This window comes from Ascaphus truei, chromosome 19 (genome assembly GCF_040206685.1).
Source record: "Ascaphus truei isolate aAscTru1 chromosome 19, aAscTru1.hap1, whole genome shotgun sequence".
In the NCBI taxonomy this organism is placed as follows: Eukaryota; Metazoa; Chordata; class Amphibia; order Anura; family Ascaphidae; genus Ascaphus; species Ascaphus truei.
In genome coordinates this window covers 12,442,135-12,456,067 of record NC_134501.1, presented here as the reverse complement: position 1 = coordinate 12,456,067, position 13,933 = coordinate 12,442,135, and the positions used below count along the sequence as shown (strand labels likewise).

Here is a 13,933-nt window from a genome sequence, read left to right as displayed (position 1 = left end):
CGAGGAGAGGAGGGAGACGCCGACCCCAGCTGCCAAACACCATGCTCCTGAGGCTCAAGCTGCGGATGGCATCCGAATAGCCAACAACAGGATGTAGGAAGCTGCCCAGCCCCCTAGCAAGAGCCCAGCTCACTCCCTGCTCAGGGAAATCCCGCGGCCCCCCAAAGCCGGTCAGGTCACTATGTCCAGAGAGGTAATACCGGTATACACATACACGCCCAGAGAGGTAATACCGGTATACACATACATGTCCAGAGAGGTAATACCGGTATACACATACACGCCCAGAGAGGTAATACCGGTATACACATACACGCCCAGAGAGGTAATACCGGTATACACATACACGCCCAGAGAGGTAATACCGGTATACACATACACGCCCAGAGAGGTAATACCGGTATACACATACACGCCCAGAGAGGTATTACCGGTATACACATACATGTCCAGAGAGGTAATACCGGTATACACATACATATCCAGTATAACCTCTCATTATTTACCGGACAGAGTGTGTAAAGACAGGACAGTCCGGTTCAATACTGGAAACCTGGCAAATCTTGGTACACCCCCCGCAGCAAATAACGGCCCCGGCAGCCCGACACGGAGGTTGGGCCAGACCTCTGGCCATGCCCCCCTTCAAGTGCCGGCCAGCTGGGGGTCTCCACCTGCTCTTGGGGCCCCCCTGCATTGCAGGGTTTTTCAGTAGTGTATCTATGCACCTGCTGGGAGAGCAGTACTCAATCCCCCTCCCTATTGGAAGCACTGCATTTCAATCACTGAAGTGTATATAGACTACAAGAGTTTCAACCAAAGGGAGGATTTGGTCATTAAATATTGGAAGTTGCACTGTTAACACAAATAGGTCTAGAAGATGGAGAGTGTCAAAAAAAAAGCTGTTTGATTTGAAAGAGGAAGCTAGGGAGAAAAGAAATCCTTTTTTAGATCCCATAAGAAGCAGCTAATCCTGTTTCCCTCCCCGGCCCAGATCTTAGGGAGTATACCTCAGTATCGGTGTTATGGTGGCTCAGGTTGCATTGCCTGGTTCGGGGTGCAGGCCTCCTGCAGCCTGGGCGTGGGTACACAATGTTGGGCACCGGGAAGTTTATTCATTCAAACAGCAGCTTTATTATCTTGTAGGAACAGTCGCACATTTAATATACAGAGGTCTCCTTATATTTCCAATAGAGTATCCTTGGCCTGTGCCGTTTGTGCTGCTTCCCTAGCTGCCCCCATCTCAGCCCACCAGGAAAGTGCTGAGCTTTTATATTCACGAGGCTACTTATAGAGCCCCTCTGCTCTGCAGCGCTCCATATCCACAGGGGCCCCTGATGGGCCGAGTACTACCCCCTCGTTGATCAGCCGCCTTATTGTTTCAGGGCATCCTGACACTTCGTGGGCTTCTGGGTGAGATAAGGTAAATACAATAGTGCGACCAAAATAATGATGAATTCTTATACGTGAATGTAGATCAGTTTAACTCACGAATTCTCCTTGGGGATATGGCATATCAGAGATACAATCTCTCTCTTATTGGAGCAGTGATGAAAAGACCTCCAGTATGTGTCTCTAAGGCTTGGTCCCCGCTGGCTACTGCAGCGCTCGCTTTGGCGACAAGAGCCGCCTCTCAATGGGGCCGGGCCCGCTGCAAGGGGCAGCAGCGCTGCGCGGCGAGTTTTCCTTCCAGGCCCTAAAATTGAGGTGGACACGGGCGACGGAGCGCTAGGCCACGCCCCCGGCGGTTCAGCCAATGAGGGCAAACCTGCCGGGTGACGTCATGGCCGCGCCATGTCACGCCCCCCCCCCCTGGGGAATTCGGCTGCACGTGCCGCCAGCCTCGCAGGCGAGCGTGCAGTGCAGGCACTGGGGCCATACCCTAAAAGATGCTGCAGTGGTCTTCCGGTTCGTCTCAAAGAATGAAAAGAAAAACTCGAATGCTATAGTATTGTCACGGTGACTTTGTGGCAGGCTGTATGTTACACACATAAATATATAAAAGATAATATATATTTATAACTGGGTCTGAACTGGGACAAGACTTAGATATGATAAAATATAATTTATTCCTTGATAAAGGTGAACACACAAAATGTACAAATAACAGGCAAAATATAGACACTTACTTAAAATGGAAATGATGAAGCAGTCATATCTGGACTGGCAGTTCATACAGCACTCTTCATAGTCATCAAGACACCAAAGACATGAAAGACCTCTGGCAGGAAGACAGTGCATAGCGTTTCTCTCAGCAATCAAGATGGTATAGAACAGACCAAGTATAAAGGGTTGACCACAGATTATATACCTTTTGTGGCCCTATCCTTAACCTTAAGTACAGGTGATTGGTTTTCAATTACCTCCAGCCACTCACTAACATGGGAACACATTTTGATCCCTGCCCCCCTGCTAGTCGGTACATGCGCAGTAGAGCTCTGGGGTCTCATTTCTATAACCCCTCCTCTACATCAGGAATGCCAGCTAGTCTACCAGTTTGGGGTCCTGGCAGGATATTCTTTGTTTGTGAGGTGTGAAATGGAACACTTGAAGACTGCTCTGGTTTGAGTAATCTCTGCCCTCATGCAAACAGTGGAGGTGACAAAATCCTTTGAAACATACTCAAGTCCTAGACATTGGGTCGCCTTTCTGGCCATATGCTACCCTGGTATGCAAAGGAATTTCCTCTGGGTTTTACCCATACCTTGAAACACAGTATGATAGATAAAAAATGAACATATCAAAATATCCGGTTCCGTTAGGTCCAGCAGGTCCAAACTTCCCAGTTCTCAATGCTGGGACTGGGACACCCTATGGTCCAATTTGCGACATGCTACGACCTTCGGAACCGGAGATACACAAATACACTTAAAACCGTTTCACATTTTAATACACAAATCTCCGCTGTAAATTAAATCACGGTTTTTCACTAAATCCCCATTGAAAACAACGGGCTTCGCCGCCATAGACTTTCAATGGCAAACCGCCGCCGTTGGCGGCTATGGGAATCCCCGCCATAGACTTTCAACGGGGCGACGCCGCGGTTGAAGTCAATGGGGTTTTTCCGCCGTAGCCGGTCAATGGGGTTTGGCCGCCATTGGAGTCTATGGGAAAAGTCCCGACCCTTCAAGGGGGTCCATACTCCGTCGGGTTGGTCCAAGCGGGTCAAGCATGGTTCTGCACTGATGCCGGAGCAGTGGCTACAGATACCCCAAACTCTGATCCGCTGGGCCCTCCGGAACCGGAGCTATGGATTACCAATTTTCAACTTTTCACACTTAGCCGTTTTCTTGAGCTGTTTCTGCCGCCGCCATTGGAACCTATGGCGTGGCCCGCTCTTCTCGGTTCGATCCTTATCGGGGGTCCAGGATACGGGGACCCGGTTGTGGTCGAGTGGGGGGAGGTCTAGGAACTAGAGACAGAAAGAATTTTATTTCTAGGTGCCCTAGAACTGTTTATTCCCACGCCACTTGTCGTTGAACTTGACTTATCAGTGATCAAAGCTCTCCTATTGAAAATGTATCCGCTTTGCGGTTAAGCGGTTTGGACGGCAGCCAACTCGTTCCTGGAAAGCTCTTTCGAGGATTTCTCCATTGAAGTCAATGAGCCCATTGACTTTCAATGGGAAACCGCCGCTCTCTCGGACGCCATCTGCTGGTCTTCTCAGGAACAGGACTCGACAGCAAGATTCGCCATTGAAATACATGGAGTTCCAATGGCGGCCTATGGGAGCCTGCAAAATGGTGCCTGAAAAGGCGGGAAAATTACACAAAGGGCTATAATCACTATACAACCATTAACCCTTGTGCTCCCGGATGGATCCCAGTGGGTGTGTGATGCAGACACTGCTATAACAATAAAACAGGGGAACAGTGGAATATACATTTTCAGGTTATGACAAGGGTTAAATCACATGTCTGGGCCTCAGCCCAGTTAACCCCTTGTCTCCCTGGTGAGGTTAGAGGGTGGCCAATTGGGGTGTAACCCCTTTAATCCCGGGCCAAATCCTCCCCACCGTCACAAGTATGTCTAGAAGTATATTGTAAAATGACAAGAAGATGTGGAAATACACTCACATTTCACATGAGAAATAAGCGCATTGTACGAATATGGTGGGTCCGCGGCGTCTCTGTTGCAGATCTTTGCCGGTACGCGTATCACTTCCGCATTCCTGCGTCACTTCCGGTGATGTCTCAACTGAGGGTGGAAGCGGCTTGACTCAGCTGATCCGGTAGCCAGGACTCTACTCCCTCGTTCCCTGTGCAGATTCACCACATCCTCCGCGTTTCGCCAGAGCTTCTTCAGGAATCATATCATGTCTAATCTTATCATAGTATATATAGGCTTCTACTCCAATCAATCAACGTAATTATGTGATCAAAATGTGCAATCTGTCTACAAATTTGGGAGAAAATATAATATATAATAAAAAAAAAGTATATACATATCATATTAAAGTTTTCTATAAGACAAAATGTAAATCTATACTTTTTAATGGCTTTTTGACAAATGAAAACAATAGATTTTTTGAACAATAGATTTGTTAAAAAAAAAAAAGGTTGGACATCTTTTTAGAAAGGAAAGGTATACAGTACTTGAAATGTATCTTTGGAATAGAACACTTACTCCTGGTGAAAGAAGACATTATATTGCTCTTATTTTAAGGGGCGGGGGGGGCAAAGGGCAGGGAGGGGCGGGGGGGCAAAGGGCAGGGAAGGGCGGGGGGGCAAAGGGCAGGGAGGGGCGGGGGGGCCAAAGGGCAGGGAGTGGCGGGGGGGCCAAAGGGCAGGGGGGGCAAGAGGGGAGGGAGGGGGGCAAAGGGCAGGGGGGGCAAGAGGGGAGGGAGGGGGGCAAGAGGGCAGGGAGTGGGGCAAGAGGGCAGGGGGGGAGGGGCAAGAGGCCAAAGGGCAGGGGGGGAGGGCAGTTGGCAAAGGTCAGGGGGAGGGCATTGGGAGGGAGGGCAGGGGAGGCAAAGGGCATTGGGAGGTAGGGCAGGGGGGGCATTGGGAGGGGGGGCAAAGGGCATGGGGAGGGAGGGCAGGGGGCGCAAGGTGGAGGGAGGGCAGGGGGAGTCAGGGACGCGTAAAATAACCCATCGTTTCCTCACCTTGCACACGGCCGCGCTCCTCTTCCTCCGGGTCCCGGCCGCCCTCCTCCTCCACCTCGGGCTCCTCCGCGGCGAGGCTGAGACGCTCCGGTGAGGAGGTGCTGCACCTCTCGCGGGGAGAGGCGGAGACAGCCGGAGGAGCGTCCTGTGTGAGGGAGAGCCGCGTGCTCTGTGTGTGCGGCGGGGGGGACGGGGAGAGCCGCGTGCTCTGTGTGTGTTGCGGGGGGGACAGGGAGCGGTCGGTGTGAGGGAGAGCCGCATGCTCTGTGTGTGTGGCGGGGGGGGACGGGGAGAGGCCGGTGTGAGGGAGAGCCACGTGCTCTGTGTGTGTGGCGGGGGGGGGGGGGGGGAGAGACCGGTGTGAGGGAGAGCCGCGTGCTCTGTGTGTGTTGTGGGGGGGTTGAGGGCGTGGCCTATGGGTGGTGAGGTGAGAGTCCCCCGCTGTGTCCCGGGCGCTCGCTCTGCTCCCCCGCTGACTGTAGCGGCGCCGGGAGGGGAGGGGGGTCTGGGGGAGGAGGAATAAGTGCGGGAAAGCGGGAGACCCGGGGAGAGGAGGAGGTGCGCGCGGGTCCCGATGAGAGCCGCGCAGTGTGTGTGTGTGTGTTTTTTGGACCTTTGGCCCATCACTCCGCCTCAGGCCAATGAGAGGTGTGGGGGGCGGGCCAAGGGGGTGGTGTGAGTGTGTGAGGCCAATGAGAGGTGTGGGGGGCGGGCCAAGGGGGTGGTGTGAGTGTGTGAGGCCAATGAGAGGTGTGCGGGGGCGGGCGGGCCAAGGGACCAATGAGATTGCCGCTAGGGACAGGGAACACAGTGAAACATACATACATACAATGCTTTCAAAAATATATAGTAGATTGGATATTTTATACTATTGTTATTTATTATTCATTACTTGCTGTACTGCTTTTTTTTTTTTTAGATTTACCATCTAGTGGTCATTCTGCCTTATTACACATGCCTAAATATATGTATTTTTAAATAGGATTTTATCTTTAAAAATGTATGTCATATCTATTTGTAACCACACACCAAAAGAATTGGACGACGCTCCCGCACTAATCAATATACGTGTGTTAAGTGGAATAAAACAATAGTGAATGGATAATAAATACTGGGGTGAAAATTGCTCAAAAACCTCAGGTGAGGACTTGTTTCCAGAAGCCCTCTAACACAGCAAATCTCCTCCAAAGTCCAGAAGGAGCAGGATCAACCCAGAAAGAAAAACACAGCAATAGTGTACACCAGCGGTGCGCAAACTGGGGGGTGCAAGATTATTCAGGGGGGGCCCGGGACGGTTGCAGAGGCCCCACGCTCTTCCCCCAAGGCATTTAAATTAATGCGTGGGTTCGCGTGAGGCCCCTGCAACTTCACTTACCTTCTCTTCCGCGATGCGTCGCCATGGCAACGTGGAGTTAAATGACGCCGCGGGGTCATGTGATGTCACGTTGGCATGGCAACGTGCCGCCACGTGACCCCGCGACATCATTTGACGCCGGGAGCCGGAGAGGGGGCGTGAGCAGGGAGGGAAGCAGGAGGGGGGCACATGCGGGAAAGATTGCACAGCGCTGGTGTACACTGTATACAAAAATGTGAGATTGTTGATTGGAGCTTGGCTCGTATGTATAGTACTGGGAATTTGAGAGCAGGTAATGAGCAGGTAATTTTGTCTTTGCGACAAATGAAAGAGTGGTAGGGGGAGCAGTATTGTAGATTGTGGCTTGTTCCCCATCCTGCATCTTTTGTCTGCAATGTCTTTTCATAAAATAATAAGTGCCCAAATAAATAGGTGCCAAAATATAACGACAAAATAAGTGACAGTATGCAGTGAGCTAAGGTGCTAAAATAAGAGGCTTGACAAACACATTCAACCCTTGTTGTGAGACTGTTTCAAAAGTCTTGCATGTAGAATTCTTCCAAAGAAAACAGCAGCTTGCAGCCATGTCAAATAAAAAGACATCACATAGTGTAGAAATGTCATAAAGTGAATGTGATAATAATGCGATAGGCTCACGAATGGCTACTCACATGAAAGTAGCAAAAAATGAGCAGTCCTCCAACTTTAAGGTGTGGATGTTCCCTGTGGTTAGTGCAGCAACTACCAGCAACCGATCTCCGAGAAAGGAAAAAAGGACCAAACAGTATAGACAGCAAAAATATATTCTTATAACATAATAAAATTGGAGGCTTACACTTAAGATGATAAAAAAACAGCGTGATCGGCAGCAGATGGCGGGTACACAGTTGGTTGCGATCTCCCTGTGTACCGTGCCGGTCTCTGCTGCTTCTAAACGCTCCCGCATCCACGCCGGCGGCCCGCATCACTTCCGGTGCGTCTGGGACTTCCGGACTCTGTGGTGAGGGCGCTTTCTTGGATCTTCCCTCTGGATGTTGGTTGGCTGGACACTACGCGTTTCGCCGTTTAGGTGCACGGCTTCGTGGAATAGTAGGAAATAGAAGAAAGAACTTTAGGTTCCAGTTTTTGATCCGATTGCTGTGCTCCTTCCTTTCTTGTTTATTTCTGATAAGTTCTTCCATTCGGAATCACGCATTGGACTCCAGCTGCATTCATGCGACTCTGCTAACAGAGCAACAATTTAGGAGGCCCCCGGCACCAGTGATCCAGAGACTTACAAGTAGGTATGCAGATTATAATTGCCCTCCATATTACATATGTCCTGGCTAGGTGCCTCTCTGAAGGATGACTATAGGACCTGATGTTTCAACCTATGATATTTACATCGCTATCACTCAGCTCTATGGAGCACAGCTTCACTCCTCTGAGCATAGGACAGTGTTCTTTTGTTTTTGTTACGATAGTAACAGGTAAAAGGTTTACATGGGGTTTTGTTTTTTGGTAGATCTCCCCCTATACCCTTTTATATCATTGCACGGGGGCATGGTGGACCATACTGTTACTTGGTCTCTGAGAAACAGACTATCTAACCTTTAGTCAATTTAATTTCCCGCTCATAAATTAACACCATCTTGGCCAAGTGCCGAAATTATTTTTCTCTTTATTGGTGTCAAATTTCTTTTCAGCAATTTCTTTGAAAACATTTCTAACCTGTGCCCATAATGCTCCCCAGTTATTAATGCACCCTGAATCTGTGGGCAGGACCAGAGGAATCCTATATTTCTGAGCCTGCACTAGAATAAAAGTCAGACTTATTCTCGTAAAAACCTTTCAAACTATTGCAGCGAATAAGAGAAGGTTTCCACGTGGAGAGAAAAAACGGAGCACAGCAAATGCCAAAATAGTCTGGGTTTAAGCAGGATACTCTTTGACAAAGCGCTATCTTAGAGCGAAATGCGTTAGAGGTATATCCACACTCTTCCGTGTTGTTCACCATCAATAAAGATTAATTTTATTACCACCTTTGCTTAGCCCCAGACTATTTTGGCCTTTGCTGTGCTCCGTTTTTCTCTCCACGTGGAAACCTTCTCTGCGTACATTTCGGCTGCATGCACGCACGCATCCAGGGACGGTACACACCAGCAACGCGAGTACAATCTTTTTCTTCATGAAGATTGGAGTGATGAGAATTATACTCTAGGGTGTTTGCCTATCATAGGGGCATGCTGAGTCACTACTGTTCCAACACAACAGTGGTTGATTCTGGCAGTGCTCCACTTACAGGCATTATTTAACCCATCAATTAGTTCTTCTATCAAGTGTATTAAGTTATACTCACTGGTGTGTTCTATATATTCCTGTCCTTTATCCATTTGAGACTTTTATTCATTTATGGTGTTGTTATCCCTAACTCGGATGCACTGATTTTGGAGACTACTTTCTCTATTGTTCACTGTATTGCAGCGAATAGTTGAATAATATCAAGGTCCTTATGCACTCTGAAGCTTGTATTACAGGACCATCCAGAGGTAAATACTCAAGTTCTAGTGAATATCCCCCGTCAGGTGCCTGACGGTGGACCCCCACAAAAGCTTTTGCCTAGCGTATTAAACTCTGGAGGGCCTCACGCCGGGCCCCTTTAAGTTAGTTCCATGATCATGGTTCCTGCCGGAAGCTGCTGTCCAAGAAACCTCTTGTGTCAACTCCTGTGTCAACTCTCTTGTGTCAACTCTCATGGTACAGTATTCAGGCCGTAAAGTCTCAAAGTGTCCTTGTATAATCACTGGATGCTTCTTCCTCAGGTTTTTTATTGAGACCACATACTCACAATAATGCTGAATAGTGATAAAATTGGAACTCACCCTTACAAAAGTGAGCAATCCCTCCATTGTGAGATATGTGGGACACAGATGCTGGCCAAGTCTCGCCATTGAAAATAAATGTTCCTCAAATTCAATGCTGGTTCGTAAGCACTGACAATATCATAAGAGCCTTGTGTGTATGAAAATACAGATTCCGACACAGGTTTCTTTGCAGTTCCGATATATTTATTCTTGAGGCAATTTACAATACCAAGCTTCAATCCTTAGCAGGAATCAAATGGTATGTTTATAAATGGAGAGCAGTCTTTTGGTTAGATGTTTCTCATCTGCTGTGAGATTCTATTCCTCAAGCAAAGCGTCATATCGTTTTTTTTCCTAACTACAAATTAACCTTTTCATGTTAATATTTTCATACCTTGTTAGTTGGAAGAAACACATATTCATTATTGAGAAGGAGCGGCTTTGAGTAGAGACATTGACTCTGGCACTGAGTTTGAAGCAGGGGGACCTGGTTCAATTCCCGGTGTCGGCTCCTTGTGACCTTGGGCAAGTCACTTTATCTCCCTGTGCCTGTGGCTCCAAAAATATAGATTGTAAGCTCCACAGGGCAGGGACCTGTGCCTGCAAAATGCCTCTGTATAGCACTACGTAAAACTAGCAGCGCTATACAAGAACATGCTAATATTATTACAGGTCGTTTATTTACTGTCCATGTACTGGACCCAACTTACCTTACTCCAGTGTACTCCAACTTACCTTACTCCGTGTACTCCAACTTACCTTACTCCGGTGTACTCCAACTTACCTTACTCCGGTGTACTCCAACAACCTTACTCCGTGTACTCCAACTTACCTTACTCTGGTGTACTCCAACTTACCTTACTCCGTGTACTCCAACTTACCTTACTCTGGTGTACTCCAACTTACCTTACTCCGGTGTACTCCAACTTACCTTACTCCGGTGTACTCCAACAACCTTACTCCGTGTACTCCAACTTACCTTACTCCGGTGTACTCCAACTTACCTTACTCCGGTGTACTCCAACAACCTTACTCCGTGTACTCCAACTTACCTTACTCCGGTGTACTCCAACTTACCTTACTCCGGTGTACTCCAACAACCTTATTCCGTGTACTCCAACTTACCTTACTCCGGTGTACTCCAACAACCTTACTCCGTGTACTCCAACTTACCTTACTCCGGTGTACTCCAACTTACCTTACTCCGGTGTACTCCAACAACCTTACTCCGTGTACTCCAACTTACCTTACTCCGGTGTACTCCAACTTACCTTACTCCGTGTACTCCAACTTACCTTACTCTGGTGTACTCCAACTTACCTTACTCCGGTGTACTCCAACTTACCTTACTCCGGTGTACTCCAACTTACCTTACTCCGGTGTACTCCAATTTACCTTACTCCGGTGTACTCCAACTTACCTTACTCCGGTGTACTCCAACTTACCTTACTCCGGTGTACTCCAACTTACCTTACTCCGGTGTACTCCAACTTACCTTACTCCGGTGTACTCCAACTTACCTTACTCCGGTGTACTCCAACTTACCTTACTCCGGTGTACTCCAACTTACCTTACTCCGGTGTACTCCAACTTACCTTACTCCGGTGTACTCCAACTTACCTTACTCCGTGTACTCCAACTTACCTTACTCCGGTGTACTCCAACAACCTTACTTCGTGTACTCCAACTTACCTTACTCCGGTGTACTCCAATTTACCTTACTCCGGTGTACTCCAACTTACCTTACTCTGGTGTACTCCAACTTACCTTACTCCGTGTACTCCAACTTACCTTACTCCGGTGTACTCCAACTTACCTTACTCCGGTGTACTCCAACTTACCTTACTCCGGTGTACTCCAACTTACCTTACTCCAACTTACCTTACTCCGGTGTACTCCAACTTACCTTACTCCGGTGTACTCCAACTTACCTTACTCCGGTGTACTTGTTTGTTTCTCTTGCACTGTGTGATACCCTGTCTCAGCAGTTTCACAGAACATGCCAAATTAACCCCTAAATGGAATTTTGAACCCCCGCAATCTATTTACAGTGTACAGTCCCCACACGGGCGCAGGAACTCACTATCCAGCCTGGGATTAGCCATTGCGTATTTTGGGGGGAGACCCCCTTGGAGGCACACCTCACAAACCCCCTGTTGGCAATTACGGCATTAGTAAGTAATGTGCAGTTCACCCCTCGGACACCTGGTGAAATATGATGCCGAAATACTGTACGTAAAACTCCCAAGTCTGCAACGACCGCATTACCAAGTTTTAAAAAAAAAGCAGAAGTATTCATGGAATGTGATTTCCCCTTATATGAGGTTGGAACTTAATCAAAGTAATGTAACCCTGTACTGAGATACTGATCTCACCACGCAATAGAAATAATAGACTAAGGTGGTCATTCTATATAAAAAAAATCAAAAGTGGATCACTGATAGCTCAAAGTATAACTTAATGGATATTTATTAATTAATGATAGAATATATATAGCTCCGTGGTCTGGGTATATCCAGTGGTTCAATAGGCAGATATAGGAAAATATGTGATTCGGTGTTTCATCAGATAAAAAAGGAGAAAGGGGTATGCGGAGTGAGTTATGGGGTACCCTGGAACACTGGCGGGGATATATTGTCAGAGGATATATAGATGGACCTCGTACGTCCCTTAGCCAAATGGTAATCCTACCTCCGTCTCCGTGCAATCCCGGATCCGACAGCCGCAGCGTCCCGTAGTCCACGCTCAGCGTTGCAGCTGCGAGAGAACTCCTGTTCTGTTGGAACCTTTGTATTCTGCTGCTCTCCCAGTCCTCTGTCCACCGTCTCCTTTAGAAATGAGACCTCATAGCTTGTCCGCACTGAGATCTGCCTCTCCCACCGGATCGCCACTCCAATCAGACGATTAGCACACTGTAGATACTGTGGATCGGTTGGTCTGCCGTCCAGACAAAAATGCACAGAACAACTCACCGGGTATTTGAAAAAATAAAAAAAGTTTTATTAAGCTACATGATTAAAAAAAACAAAAAACATGATGGGGACAAGGACAAAAAAAATCTCCTCCCACGCGTTTCACGCTTCACAGCGCTTTCTCAAGGACTCCTTGTCGTGGCAACTTGACACCGCATGGCGCCACAATGTTGTGTGATGTCACGTTGCCATGGAAACACGGTGACATTTGATGTTGCAGTGCCGTGTTGGTTGGACCTTGTAGGGGTAGATGTCAGGAGATGCCGCCGGAGAAGAAGGTAAGAGAAATAAATATATAAATAAAACAAATAAATGTAACAAAATGTATTTCATTGCAAAAAGTCTCCGGGTTTGCCTTCAATAGAAGGTGGCAACCTTACCCACAGGTTTCTGAGACGCTTACCGGTGAAGGTGCCACTGGTAGCATCCCCTCTAGGGGAAACATAATGGCGTTTAAATCTCTCTAAACAAATATATTTTTGCAAAGGGGGGGCTTAGGAGGGACTGCTGCTTTAACAAACTCGATCTCGGTGAAACTACAGCGAATGTAAATTTTTGGGGGCGGAGGAAAAAATGCAGTTAGCTTCTGCAACTGCGCAAATTTAACACACAAAGTTTGCACTTATTCGCTTTACCTTCGTGCAAACTTCTCCAAACATTCGCAGAAGTATATGTGAAATCAGTTGAGACATTCCCCAGGCCTACAGAGCCAGAGATGAGAGCTTAAAATAGTCATGATTACGCAACGTTTGCTTAACCACAGATAAACAAAATGGAATTTCCCAGTCTGCAAAGAGGCCTCTTTGATGCAATACTTACTGTGAACAAAAAGAAACGAGTCGCAGGTAATCTTTGTGATTTTAAAGCAGCATTCCACAATATTTTTCATCATTTTATTTACACACAATCCCCCCCAATGCCCACACAATCCCCCTCCAACAATACACACACAACAATAACCCCCACACAATAATCCTCCCCACATAATACCTACAGTACTACCCCCCATCCCCAAATACATACAGTACTACCCCCCACCCTCAAATACATTAAACACTACCCCCCATCCCCAATTACATACAACACACACCTACCATGAGGATGGTCACAGGACTTTGGTACCCCCGCTCCCCCTCATCTGCTGCGGGAATCTCTCCTACGCGGGGCCAGAAGTCGGGGCCCAGCTTCCGGTGTGCGCTGGTGAGAGAGAGGCCCGCGGCAGCTCGGGGCAGCTGCGACAATCAGAGACCCGGTTGGACGCATAAGGTACTTAATCTCCCATAACTCCTATTTTCCCCAGGTAATGCGCACCCAAGTTTCCCCACATTGGATCTCCAAGTCGAGACAAGGACACACTTGTTTGACAGGCATTTTCATTTTCCACGTCCCCGCTGCAAATACAAACTTTTATTTCCAAAGACGCAACAAAGCAATTTTCTTTTCCCTTTAAGAATGATAACATTTATAACAAAGACAGTTAAACTGTTAAAACCCACCTCTTTAACGAAGCACATGGGTAGCTCCGTGGCTGATACTATACACCTCATATATCGACCTTGGCCCCTTGCACACGCACTTACCTGAACACCCTCCTTCTGTCTCGGTACATTCTTCCTACTTACCACTTAGATTGTAAGCTCTTCGGGGCAGGGACTCCTCT

General features: G+C 47.7%; 1 protein-coding gene across 1 annotated transcript in view; it reads right to left on the bottom strand.

The window, feature by feature from the left end:
• Nucleotides 1-12,119, bottom strand: part of LOC142469891 (mixed lineage kinase domain-like protein) — a 53,722-nt gene extending 41,603 nt beyond the window's left edge. The window contains exon 1 of the mRNA XM_075576618.1: nt 11,993-12,119. The gene's annotated coding sequence lies outside the window, so the exon portion shown is untranslated. The remainder of the gene's footprint in view (nt 1-11,992) is intronic.
• Between the last annotated feature and the right edge of the window lie 1,814 nt (nt 12,120-13,933).